The 14,585-nt window shown below is 31.6% G+C and overlaps 1 pseudogene across 1 annotated transcript; it reads right to left on the reverse strand.

Moving 5' to 3' along the window:
• Nucleotides 1-7,760: 7,760 nt before the first annotated feature.
• LOC100797640 (uncharacterized) lies at nucleotides 7,761-14,535 on the reverse strand (annotated as a pseudogene). The gene is made up of 8 exons (XR_005891318.1): nucleotides 14,464-14,535; nucleotides 14,106-14,374; nucleotides 13,945-14,032; nucleotides 13,466-13,657; nucleotides 13,319-13,394; nucleotides 13,171-13,230; nucleotides 8,952-9,256; nucleotides 7,761-8,625 (listed from the first exon to the last, which is right to left on the reverse strand). The product of XR_005891318.1 is annotated as an uncharacterized protein (transcript).
• Nucleotides 14,536-14,585: the final 50 nt, after the last annotated feature.

Consider the following 14,585-nt stretch of genomic DNA (forward strand, 5'->3'; position numbering starts at 1 on the left):
ATAAAAATACATACTAAAATTAAAAATAACATAATACATTAATATAGAATGAACAATACAAATTAAAGAAAAACATAAAAAGTAGAAACTATATTTAATCATGTACTTGTTTGTATGCACAATTAATACGATTATGTTCTTCACTTCTATACAATGAGTATTTTTTAGGCCTATTTAAACTTTTAAAATATTTAGGTTCACATTTTATACCAAATCCTTCGAAACGACGGCAAACATTGGGAAGGTTAGTCACTGCTCGAATACATAATGAGATGAACGAACCACTTTAAAAATATTTAGGTCCATATTTTATGTCTAATCCTTTAAGACGATGACAGACATCGGAAAGATCAGTCACTACTCGAATACATAATGAGATGAACGAACCACTTTAAAAATATTTAGGTCGACATTTTATGCTTAATCATTCGAGACGACGACAGACATCGAAAATGTCAGCCACTACTCAAATACATAATGAGATGAATGAACCAATTCGAAATATGTCTAAGAAATGCTCATCTTACTCTAATATATAATGAGATGGACGAATCACTTTAAAAATATTTAAGTCCACATTTTATGTCTAATCCTTCGAGACGACGACAGACATAAAAAAGATCAGCCACTACTCGAATACATAATGAGATGGACGAACCACTTTAAAAATATTTAGGTCCACATTCTATGCCTAATCCTTCGAGACAACGATAGACATAAAAAAAGACTGCTTAAATACATAATGAGATGGACGAACCAATTCTAAATATGTCTAAGAAATGCTCATCTTATAGAAGTGAAGGACATAATCGTACTAACGGTTTATACAAATAAGTACATGACTAAAATAAAATATATAATAATAAAACATTAAAATAAATTAATAACATATATACTAAAACCATAAGAAATATACACCATATTAAATAAAACTATTAGTAAGTAAAATTAAAATTATTTATTTGAAATTTAAATAAATACATTTTTTGACAATTTTAAAAATTAGAAAACAAAATAAAATAACGTAAAAAATTAAAAAAAACTTTAAACTTAAAAAATTTTATTTTAAAAAAAGAAGGGTTTTACTACTTCAAAGTCGTGAAATAAAAAAAAAACTTTTATAACTTTGAAGTCGTAAAAGAAAAAGAAAATGATTAAAAATCGAAAAAAAGCCCTAATCGGAAAAAAAGTTTAATTTGTATGCATTTCATGTAAAAAATTGTATACTCATTTAATTATGAATATGAATTTATATGACAAGTAATATAAATTTCCCACAATTTATAATGTGACGCGTACGTAATCTTGAAGCATCTTCCGTGAGGTATTTGCTCCCTTGTATATAAATCACATATAACAATCAAGTAAAAACAATTCATTAGTAGTCCGAATAGTATTAAATTTAATTTTCTTAAATAAGATATGAGATAATTGAAAAATATAATTAAGAGAGAAGATATCATTTAAAAATTATCAATTAATTAAATTTTTCAATAAAAATTAATCATAAATAAAATTAATAGATATTATGGATTAATATCATGATTAAAAAATCTCAAATAGTACTACAACGAGTACTCGAACCGGTATACATCAAATATAATGTGCCAAAAAAAAAAAGAGGAAAAACTACCAAAACCCAATTTGCTCCTTATTAATACATATAGATACTTTTATCCAAAAAATACATAGATACTTAATTACATATATTATAGTCTACAATATTCACCCCAAAAGAAATATACATGTGTACAGTCACAAATACAGAACAATAAAAGTGTGTTCAATACGTATGATCCTCTTTAAGGAATTATAAAATAGGATCGATCTATAATTGTGTAAATCGAAGCAGAAACAGGAATGAAGGGGGCATGAATGTTGGATGAATAATGGTATCCCTGTCTGTCTAATAATTTCATGATGGGTGTAAGCAGAGGACATGGGTCCCATTACCACACCATTCAGTATTCACTATTGCCCGATGCCTATTTGTCCTTTTATGTATTTGTTTGCATTTGTAGGCATGTACCATACAGACATAACATATACACAAAAAAACACTCTCCCATTATGGAAATCTTGAATCTTACTTCTTATGATACAAGTATCAAATGCAAATATTCCTCTCCACTCAATATATGCGATATATAAGACACGTTTCCGTAGCAATTTTTTTGGTTATAAGTTTTGTCATGGTCTAAATTTGACAAGGTTTTTAATAAAGATCTTGTGCAGTTAAACAGAACAATCATTTCATGTAAAGAAAAACCACATAACCAAATATTGAATATAATATTTCACTTAATGTATGTGCGAACACACGACGATATGATCCAATCTAATTTTAAATTTTGAGTATGTTCACAAATTACTTGTATCCCATCCTTTGTCCGAATGTTTATGTTCCATGTACAATTCAAAAACTTTTCTGAATATTATGGGGTCAGAAAGAATGAGTTCATGCTCAATCTTCGGGGTGATTCTTCACCAAGTGGTTGTTGATTAGAGAATTATTAGAATACGAAGCCTAATATATAATTGAGGTGATCGATAACACATAAAAACTGCAATCCTCAATATTAGTTGCACAAAGTGAGTGATCTTCGCAAGTGGCAGTACTAGTTGGGGGATATTCCTACGAAGCAACGCAGGATAGATTAGCCATGCACGAGAAAGACATCTTGGTTACTGTAGAATTGTTCTGGAGTTAGCAGCACATAGGGAATCATTCGGTAGCTAGTTAGACCACTACTTTTTGCATGAGAAAGACAATCCAATTTAATCACATAACATCGTAAAGAATAAATCCTGCTTAGTACTCCCTCCGTTCTAAAATAATATTCCCATTGTTCCTTATTATAAATTATATTTTATTAATGATATTTTTTATAAAAAAATTAGAATTTTTATGAAATGTTTAATTTTTTTAATTAATTTTCTTTATTAAATATTTTAATTATTTGTATTTTTTATTAATAATAATGCATAATACTTTTAAACTTTAATACTTTCACATCATTCATAACAAGTTAATGATAATTAATAAGGTTACAATTAGTACATTAAAAACATTTTTTAAAAACATTTAATCAACTGAATTAATTATTTTAATTCATCTGTCTAATTGATGTATAGTGTCTTATAATAAAGGGAATAGTTTTTTAAGGTTATGCACGACTGATTATAAAATATTCAATTAATGTAAATTTAAACAAAAGTAATTTTAATTTTTCAACTACTTTTTGTCATTAATTATCCTACAATTCATCAATAGTAAATACTACACATTCTATTCTCCATTAACTTATTTTTATGAGAAATGTCTCTTTTTAATGTAAATATTTATTGATCTTTCAAATTATATTTAGGGGTATGTTGGAAAAAGTAACTCAAAAAAACTAAAAGTACTGTTATTTTAGAAAAAAAAAACAAAAAGCTAAAAAGATTACTATTAAATGGAGTAGAAACTAGCTTCCCAATGCATAAAGGCCCACTGCTAATAAAGTAGTAGAAATTTCTACTAGAAAACATCATTATTACGAGATTGACCTGTCAACAAAAAAGAAGATAGTATTGAGTGATCTAAATATTCAAAAAAAGAAAATTATCAACGTTTTAGGGTAAAAAGAAAAGACAGATCAAAAGACAAAACAAAGAAAGAAAATAATGTTTTAATAATATGATAGATAAAAAAAAACTAAAAGTGAGACAGAAGAAAAAATTAACGCACACCGCTCAACCAGACTACGTATCTTAATAAAAATTAACATTGTATGCAGTAACATAACGCGGGGAAAAAAGTCATCAATCATCATAAATGATCATTTTTTATTAATCATACAGAAATTAAAAATATGATATTCTAAAATACATCAAAACTAGTTTTTTTCATCTAAATTTTGCGTTTTAGAAACACACTAATTTGTTATTGATGAACACACTAATTATTACATTCAGGAGAAAGAAATAAGAATAGAGACATGAATGAAAGAAAAAAATCTCTAGAATTTCCCTTTTAATTATATGTAATGTTTTCTTTCTTTTGGCCGTGATCTATCAAGTTTTGGCTGGTCATTTTGACTATTAATGTTTATAAGAGAAGTTACACACTCCTTCAAATATTTTTTTTAATTGATTAAAATTTATTAAAAACTATAAAATCAAAATAAAAGAAAAGAGAATCATTAATTAAATATGATGTGAGATATAAGTGTGAGGTGAAATCTCATATCGAATAGAAGTAAAGAAGTTGAACACCATATAAGTGAGGAGAAAATCCATAAATCAAATCCTTAAGATTTTGGATTAGAATGTGATCACAGACTTCCTTTCTTATGTGGTGACCAAAATGACTACTCATATAAGTGTGAGATCCACTAAATTTGTCTTTTTTAATAAATTTTAATTAATAAAAAGAAATGTGTTTAAAAAAATATGTTAGAGAGCCTCTTTTTAATCTTTCTCTTTCTCGTATTCATAATTAAAATGAATGGGTAGAAAAATATGGGTGGGGTGGGGTTCTTGAGTGGGGATGAGATCTTTTTCAAGGCATTATGTTTTTAAATTGTCTGTCTCAAAGAGGGGTCCTCCAACAGTTTTTTTTTTATTAATTATTATAACTCATGTTATGTTATTGTTTCTTCCTGGAAGAATGTCCTAATCTGAAGCCACATGCCTCCCATGTTGCTAGGTTTATGATATTCAATAGTTATCACTTCCATCCTCCCTCCTTTTTCTTGTTTCAATTTCCATGTTTGGAATACATGGACAGTATAAGATAGAATCCACTTAATGATCTAGGATTTTTCAATCAATTTACACATGCACGACAAATATTGTTCATTATTGTATCATGAATCCCATGACAAAGGAGGCGTGAGATGTTGGGTACATGGCCAGCCATTTAATTGGTTATCATCTACTATTTCGATCTCTTATATAAGAAGAAGAACAAATATTCACGCTAATTAAAAAAAAACTAATTGATTATATTTAATTGTATGGGTCTGTTTGTTAATTAAAAGAACCAAAATAATGCCAGAGATAAACCAAACATTTGTTTTCCCTTTCTTCTCTGACCATGCTATACACTATTTGTATGGGTCTAATTAACATATGGATTTCACTAGAATTTAATTGTGGCCTTGGGTGCCTTTGAAGCTAGAGAGAATTTCGAAATGTTTTCTTTCTAGCAGGAGCAGTTACAATTTGTATGCGCTGTAACTGTAACAACGTTTCGTGTTGAGTATCGCTTATACTTTGATAATAGGTCAGATTGTTGGTTGCCTGATATGGAAGGGTAGGAGGCAGCTGTGAGCGCATGATTCAGTTTTAATTTTATCTTGAAGCTAGAACCTAATTAGTTAATTAATTATAAATTATATGCACCTTAATGCCAGTGATCGAGGGCGCCACAACAAGTAATTGGAAGATAAGCTCAGGAAAGATTGTACGTGTGTCAATGATGAAATTTCAGCGAATTCCTTGAACATTCAAATGTAGCTGACTTCTATATGTGTGTCACTGTAACCACACGTACGTCTTGATAAGATAAATTAAAACACAAGCCGATCGATCGGGGCTTAATTCCTTTATAACGATCGAGCGCGAGTTGTTTTAATTACCTTTTTTGTTCATTTGGTTGTAATGTGAACTCTTTTATGATCGAGAAGAGAAGATGACCTTTTGATCGATTCCATCACCTTCAACCAGGATCGATCATCTCACATGAAAGACAAACAACCGAAAAGTATGGGCTTATGCTCACACACAGCACGAAACCAACATCACATCGCTGCTGACACGTAATGAGGGCACCTGGCTCGTGTTACATGGATCATGACACGACGGCAAATCAATGGAGCTTCTATGCTTTCTTGAATCTCTCTCAAAGCATTTTCAGAGAGTAAAACAAACAAAAAGTGTTATAAGTGGTAGCATGCATGCATGCATGTCACACACAACAGAAAGAATAAAGATAACCAAGTTGTATATTTACAACACAAAAGCTTTCATGAATTGACTTTCACATGTGCTTCGCAAGCTAGCTAGGAAGGATATCTAAATTAAGGTTCCGTGAATTTGTCGCGCTGTGTTTCAAAATTTTATGTTTAGTTTTAGGAATTTTGACACGGTAAAGTTATCTAATAATTCGTTGCAAGGAAAACTTTGGCCAACAAACCCTAATCATCAATTTGGGTGTTGCGTCACTCTCCAACTTTTGTGCATCTTTTTTTATCCACAACCCACTCGATCCCTCAGAATTTTCTCTAGTAAGTTGAATAGTTATAACTTATGGCTCAAGGAACAAACCATGCGAGTGGGCCGGGGAAGACCTATCTTTAAATTCAAAAAGAACAGTTTGGTTAAGCGAGTCCCAAAAGTCAAAGACCCAAAGCAACCAATCCAAAAGTTAAAAAAGTCTCTCTTTCTTAAAGAGACTTGTGCTCAAATTAGACATTGTTTACACCTTTCTTTGGGTATACAGTTTTAAAAAGGAAAACCCCTCAATTTTATCATGAAGTATTACTCTTTTTTTCTAAAGGGTCTTGAACATAATAGTAGTACGGTGACCCGTGGGACGTATGAATTTGTTATTATGTTTTAAAATTTTGAAACTATTATTTCAATTTATGTTTATTTCATATTATTTAAGAGTTACTATAAAGTATAAAATTTAGATTAATAATTACAAATAACTAATCTAATAAAAAACACTTAAAAAAATTAAAACATAACTTAAGTTGTTTAACATCTTTCTATTTATTTATTTTTCCATTTATTTTATATTTGAATATGAATTTAATATTTATTATGACCTATCTTTTTCATTATTCTTTAATTAAAATTCTTATATTATTGCAGTATAACACATAATCTGTCATACCTTTTCATATAATGTTAAAAATTAAATTCAAATACACAATAATAAATAGAAAGATGTGACAAGATATGTGACAAAATACATATTGTAGAAGATAAATGGGCTATTTTAGCCAAATTTATAGCAATTATAAAATTGGTAAGAAAAATATCCTTGTTGTCTAAATGATTTCATGCCAAATTATTTTTATTTTGAATGAAAATAAAAGTAAATCGAATAGAATAATTGGTGTGAAATAATTTGTACTCAATTTTCCCTCCAAGACTTCTTTATTTTTATTTTTATCTATATATATATATATATATATATATATATATATATATATATATATATATATATATATATATATATACATATATATTACATCAAACAGTCACTAAAAATATTGATTTTTTAAATTAGTTCCTGAACTTTAATTAATAAAATACTTATAAACCTTTTTTAATTATATAAACTAATTTCTACTGAGATTTTGTTTTATTTCCACCAATAATAACAATATATATATCATACTATTCATTTTTTTTTCTTCCAGCGAAGGAGCTTTTCTTCCCTTTCACTTTTCCTTCGCGTCCATTAAAATTAGCCCCCTTTTTCCCTCCTTTGAACCCAAGTACCTTCAAGAAACTCCCGAAATTTATATTTTTAGAAATAAATGCATTTCAAACATAATTTACAGTTTGTGTATTAAATTTTTTGGTAAGATTATATGTACGTTTAATTATGTTTGTATTTTTATATAAATGATTAATATTTAGTTGAATTACGAACAGAAATTATCAAACCGCTCATGTGCATCATTTTTTTTTCAGTCATTTAGAAGTACCAGAACAAGATGCCAACAGCAGTGCAGAGTTAAGAAGACGAAACAGTTTGGTTTCAAGTCTTGGAAACTTCATTTTTTTTTACACTTTATGCTTATATAAGCTGAGGTTCTGATTCAAGCAGAAATGGAAACTATAGCACCACATGCACAACAAAATCGATTAGTCCATCTTCAATTATCTACCAACAATCAATAGGTCCTCGAATGAAGAATGTAGCTCAGCAGTAAAAAAAAAGTTAGACTTAATTGTAAATTTCGTTTCTCTATTTTGTCTATTTCACTAAATCGGTCATCTTATTTTTTAATTTATTATCCGAGTACCCCCATATTTCAAAATTTATTATCTTAGTCCAATTAAGAGCTAATTTTAACCGTTGACTAACCATTGACGGTTAAATTTTAAAAGTTGACTAGAGTAGAAAGTTGACTAATATTTTCTTAAAAAATAAAAACTTAAAAAATTACTTGAGGAATGACTAGAACCATGATCCTGTGAGTGAATGACACATTCCTTTACCAGTCAACGGTTAAAATCAACATTTAAAATTTAATATTCAATGGTTAAAATTAGCTTTGAGGACTAAGATAATAAATTTGAAAATATAGGGCAACTCAGATAATGAATTAAAAAATAGGAAAACCGATTTGATGAAATAGACAAAACAGCGAGATAAATTTTGCAATTAAGCCAAAAAGTTATGCACAAATACTAATCCTAGATATTTACAATTTTTCAAACGTGTAGGTTGTCTTGCTCTAAAAGTGTTTACCTAAACATGACGTTCCTCCAAACGCTTCAACTTCAACGAGGCCCAAAATCCAACAGAATCCTTTACTACTAAATCCATGAAATGAAATTCCTGAACTATTCACCAGTGATGTCCGAAGGCAGCCGACATGTGCGGATGACTCGAATCTGAAGGAAAAAAACAAAGTTCCATCAGAAAACTAGCAAGTATGCTTCATGACAACAATAGTCTCACTTATATATTTCTACATGAAAATTGAAATTCAAAAGGTGCATATTTTCTCCAAAAAACTAAAACATGACAGAACATCCGTGGATGACAGGCACTGGTTCTATCAGAACATCCACATAAAATCACCCACGTTATTCTACACATGGGAACAGATAGTTATGCCAATATCGTCCTTTGCCCCCAAAACCAACAATAGCCTCATTTTTTAGTAAGTAATTTAAAAGAAAATGTAAATCGAAGACCCCGAGTCAAGAGGGTCTACCTTAGTTGGTTGAACAAGGTGCGTGAGTTATTGTAAATCTCCTGACACCATTTTTAATTCCTACGGATAAAAAAAAATTGAAGACCACAAGTGCTCTTAATAAATAAAATAACCAAATAAGCACAATATGAAGTATCATATCAAGCTGGGTAGGCAGGTAAACCCAGGATCTAGTAAGGTCGCAAGATTAACATGGAACAATAGAACATCTTGCCTGAGCCAAAGCATAAATTGTTCGCAAGATTCTAGCATAATCTGTTCCGAGCATTTGAATGACAAGATCAGCCAAAAACGTTCCCCAAAGCCTGTTCAACAAAGCAAATAAAATGTTCAGAAATACTCAATAAGTGTGCCACAGATAGTACCAAAATCTAAAAGTAAAGAGATAGTAGAAAAGCCACTGCCAAGTTAAACCCCGACAAATTTCTTCCATTGATTTAGACTTTACTGCACACTCCAAATGTTTGAGAAAATTCTCAAACTAAAATCTCTTTCCTTAATTCTTCTCTTAATTTCTTTCCTTAATTTCTTTTATTTCTTCCTTAATTTCTTTATCTTTATGCAAATTGTTATTTAGATTTAGTTAGTGCACTGAAGTTCAGATTTTTATCAATAAGTAAATATTTCTCTGTTTAGACAGAAGGTAAGGAAAAAGTGAATAAGGACAGAAAGAACAGTTGGAGTGGCTAGTTAGTTACAGGAGATGATTAGATTCATTGTGGGGTGCGGGGGTGGAAGGATTCATTCAGAGAATTAGAATTTAGGCTAAATGACAATTTTGATCCGCTTTAATCCATAATCTATGATTTTTGTCCCCTTATTTTTTTCATGATTTTAGTTTCTGCATTTAGAATGCAGAAAATCCGTAATTTTGGTCCAATCTCAAATTTGCATAGTTTATTTCTTTTATTTTTTATATTTTAATTAATTAAGTTATTTCTTGATAGTACCTTAAATGAATATGTTAGGTTTAAGGTTCAATTGGACCAAAATAAAAGAAATAAAATGCATTCAAAATCAAGGAATAGACCAAAATTGTAGATTTTCTAAAATGTAAAATTGCAGGAAAAAAAATTAGGGGGACCAAAATCACCGATCAAGAATTAAAGGGAGACCAAAACTTCAATTTAGCCTAGAATTTATTAAGTTTACAAGAAAGAGAAACCCTTGCAGGAGAACTCTTTTTTCTATTCTAATTCATTCAATAAAAAATTTCCTATGTTTCTATCAATTTCTTGTTTCTGTTTTGTTGGTTTGTAAAAATTGCTTGGACCTGCCAGTTCTCTTATTGGGAAAGAAATAACCAATGAATAAAGTGATCAGTTATTGGGGATCATAGCCTTCTTCATTGGATTCCGGCAGATGTTGCGTAAGTTGCTGAAGAAGCAGGGAACCAATCACGGGAGGAAATGGCAAAAGCACAAGAGTCATTCACTGCAATTGAACAGGCTGCAATAAAATGTGGATGGAAGGGGTTCATTGCTTGGCAATTATGAGTCTCATTCTTGTGCAAAGATATTGGAATTGCCTAGTTACAATGGAAGTGGCCAATTAGATTGGTAGCTAGAAGAACAAGAAAAAAAATATAAAACAAATTGGCCACTCGAAAAAAAAGAAACAAAACCCGAACAAGATAAAGTGATAGAAACATAGATGACCCAGTGGTGGAGGAAATAGAGGCAGAAGTTAAAATGGAGATGGAGCAATGGCTTACTGTTTCCAGAACTCACATTTGGTTAAGATGACAGTGGAAGAACTGCCAAAGAAGCTTGTTACAATGAAACAGAAATCAATGCAAGCATGGCCATGTCTTGGTGCCAACTTAAGGGTCAAGATGGATAAATATCAGTACACAATGTCAAGCAGCAGGCATCGGTGGAAGTACCCCTCTAGGTCATGTCTTGGTACCAACATAAGGGTACCCCTCAAAGGCAAGGAAACTTTGCATTTTGAACAGTCCAGTCAGCCTACCGCTGTATTAGATTTGAGTCATCACATAGAAGCCAATGGAACAAACAGCACCTTGAATGCTGCAATATTTGTAGGTCTGGATTACTCCCCATGTGTGCTTTGGAACAAGACACGGAACAGGACAACAGCACCAATCATGGGGATCATGGAACAAGGGCAATAATGGAAATTCAAAAAAGGGGCAATGCCTTTTTACCAAATGGATCATGCCCAACCTTGTCCCAATATTTGGGTTCATATGAGACATTGCAAATCTACCAACTGAGGTCGTTTAAACCAATAAGGCAAGCCAAAGTCTATGGCCAAACAAATAGCCATTTCCACGTGGTCTCTGTTTGACTATGAAGCAGATTGGTGCATTTGGTGTCCACATTCACCATTTTGTCACAATTCCCTGCTGAAGGCAGTGGAAAAAACTATATAGGAGAATGTATCTTTTACTCATTTCCAGCTTCCACAATTCAACCTTGAGAACAAGGTTGAATTTTAGGGGGGGGTGGTATTGTTAGGATAGAAAGGAAGGGAATTAGGGACAGTGAGCACAGTTAGTTAGTTAGAGGGGAATTGCTAGATTAAGATAAATGTTAGGAGCACAATATGTAACACACTCTTTACTATTACTATAATGTGAAATTCATGTAGGTCCCACTAAATGATGTGGGTATCACTCCCTATTTATTGGATCCCACATGAAAATCACCCAATAGTAAGTACTAAAGAGTGTATTGTTAGCATTGTTCGTTAGAAGGGACTTAGGGACAGTTAGAACAGTTAGTTAGAGGGGAATTGTTAGATTAAGAGAAATGCTAGGAACACAATATGTAGCACACTCTTTACTATTATGTGAAATCATGTAGAACCCACTAAATGATGTGGGCAATACTCCCTATTTATTGGGTCCCACATGAAAATCGCCAAAAAGTAAGTACTAAAGATTGTATTGTTAGCATTGTTCGTTAGAAGGGACTTAGGGACAGTTAGAACAGTTAGTTAGAGGGGAATTGTTAGATTAAGAGAAATGCTAGGAGCACAATATGTAGCACACTCTTTACTATTATGTGAAATCATGTAGAACCCACTAAATGATGTGGGCAATACTCCCTATTTATTGGGTCCCACATGAAAATCACCAAAAAGTAAGTACTAAAGATTGTATTGTTAGCATTGTTCATTAGATAGGGGAATAAGGACGGAGGCCAGAGGGATTTATAGACATAGAATTAGCAAATTTGTATGAAAAGGAAAACCCTATGTGAAGGCCCAAAGGGGAAACCCCAGAAGGAGAATGCTCCCTGTTACTCTCTCAGTTGTTCAATAAAATTATCTGTTTCCTTCGTTTGTTTCTGTCAATTTCTTATTTCTCTTTCCTAGTTTCATAACAATCTCTCATTTTTATATCAATGAGCACAGGACTTGTTTAAATATTATTTTGTAATTCATATAAACATTAAACAAAAGCAAAAGAAAAGCTAGTCTTATTAAAATACAAAGCAGATAGAAATAGAAATCATAAAACAAGACCAGGTGTATGACATACACAGGTCCAAGTAATGTGACAAAGCTTCTAAAGCCCAGATATCTTGATGCAGCACCAAGAAAACCCAAGAATAAATCAAACATCAGATGAGAAACATGCTATAAAATCAACATAAATTGAAATAATAGTTTGTTTTAGTAGAAAAAGAAAAACAATATAAAAGACAGAAAATAACTAATTCTGCTGATATATCTACCAAGAAATCATTAATGTTATCTTGATATCTACATTTTTGTTGAACTGGAACTAAATCATCACTATTAGTACTAGGCTTATGTTGATTCAGAAATGTCTACATAAACTGGTTGAATTGCATATGAAATTTAATTTTGATCCACTGTCCATGACTCCACATAAAGAAATTAACACTAAGAGTGAATCAGTGTTCCAACATATTAGAAAATAGAGTCAAACTGTTACTACAAAATGCTTTGGTTCCTCGAATGGTGTGACAGCATTTTATTAACTGATAGTGCATAAGGTTATACAATGATGAAGAATCAAAATTTAAACTCATTCATATTTAGTTATTTAACTGATGCATACGAAGTTGAGATTCCAAATTCTTGGTTATGACATAATACATTAAGGCTTCAAAAAGTCAACCTATCTATCAATATGAAAATCAACTTAAAAACTTTATACCAATAAAATACATTCCTACAAAAAAATTAATAACAATAGAAACATATCAAATTGTCTGTCAGGCACCTGTTTTGCTGCAAGCAAGGCTGCTGTGGATTCTAGATTAATCATAGCTAACTGTCCACCCTGTAAATCATAAAGCACAAAATGAATGCTGAAGTTGTTCTTAGGAAATACTAAGGCTACCAGAACTCTGACCAGCACCAATATATACCTTCTTCACTAACTCTTTCTTAAACCTGGCAATTGGCAGCTTCTACAAGAGCTTTCCCAGATAATTTCCTTGCTAACTACAAGTCAGCATAGAGTCATGAATAGGGGAAGATAGAGAAAAAATAAAACACAGATATCATTATCTTACCAATTGATATATCTTGGACAAAGTAAATACACCACCTCCCTTTAAAACAATTGATGGAATGTCTTGGGCCCCAACTTTTGACTGCACTTTCCATTGACTAAGTTCATGTTGTAGAGTGGCTTGACCTTGAGACGAAGTTCTTACAACGTCGAACAAGGCAGGGTAGTTGCCGGATTCTTGTTCCCTACAAGACTATTGAAGATTTAGATGATTAGAGAAAATAAGATAAAAGAGAAATAAATATTGTTTTGAGTTGAGTTAGTTGAGTTGAAGTGCAAAAGGTTGAGGAAAATTTCAAGTTCAAGGTCGTGAGTAAACAATTGGGTTGAGCAAGGAATATTTAATTTTGTCCTTATTTGAAGCAAGATATTTCTATAAGAAGGCCTCCAACCCCTTAAGGTAGAGCGGGCATCAGCAGCAAGGAAGAAAAATCGGGACTCGAGAGCTGCTATAAATTGCTGACGTAGTCGAAGGTCGACTCCAATCATGGAACGGTCGAGGCCACCATTTTCATTTGTGTTTCTGAATAATGCCAATGGAATGGATTTGAGCAAAGGACTCGAGTAGCTGAAATTAGGAACATTAGTATTAGTATTAGATTAGAAAAGGGAATGAATGCAAGTAAAGGTGAAAGTGTGACCTTGGCCCGAAAAGGATTGCTTCAATCTCGTACAACTCAGAATCAGTGGCAAGTTCAATCACAGATCGCAGATCTGGATCAAATTCATAATTTGCATTTGCAGCTTCAACGCAAAACGTTTTCTGACCAATACCAAAGAGCTTCTTCCTACTCCGATTGTGAATGCGCGTTCTAGTTGTAGAAAAAAGAAGCAATTCCTTTACTGGCACTGGGTAACAGTTAGAGAGTGTCCCCAACCCCAACGACACGGCCACTCCAGTTGCAATAATCTTCAATCAATCAATCCATTCATACTACTAGCCTAGCCCTAGGGTAACACAATGCGCTTGTTGCTCATCAACCACACATTGACACATACAAATACAATCCTTCCTCCTTTCTCAACACTTTTCCTTTTTGTTCCCCGCCATATATTATCTTTGCTTCTCATCGTATTTTCTTATTTGACTAAATTATTTTAAAATGTAAAACAAGTACTAT

Source organism: Glycine max, chromosome 5, assembly GCF_000004515.6.
Source record: "Glycine max cultivar Williams 82 chromosome 5, Glycine_max_v4.0, whole genome shotgun sequence".
NCBI lineage: Eukaryota > Viridiplantae > Streptophyta > Magnoliopsida > Fabales > Fabaceae > Glycine > Glycine max.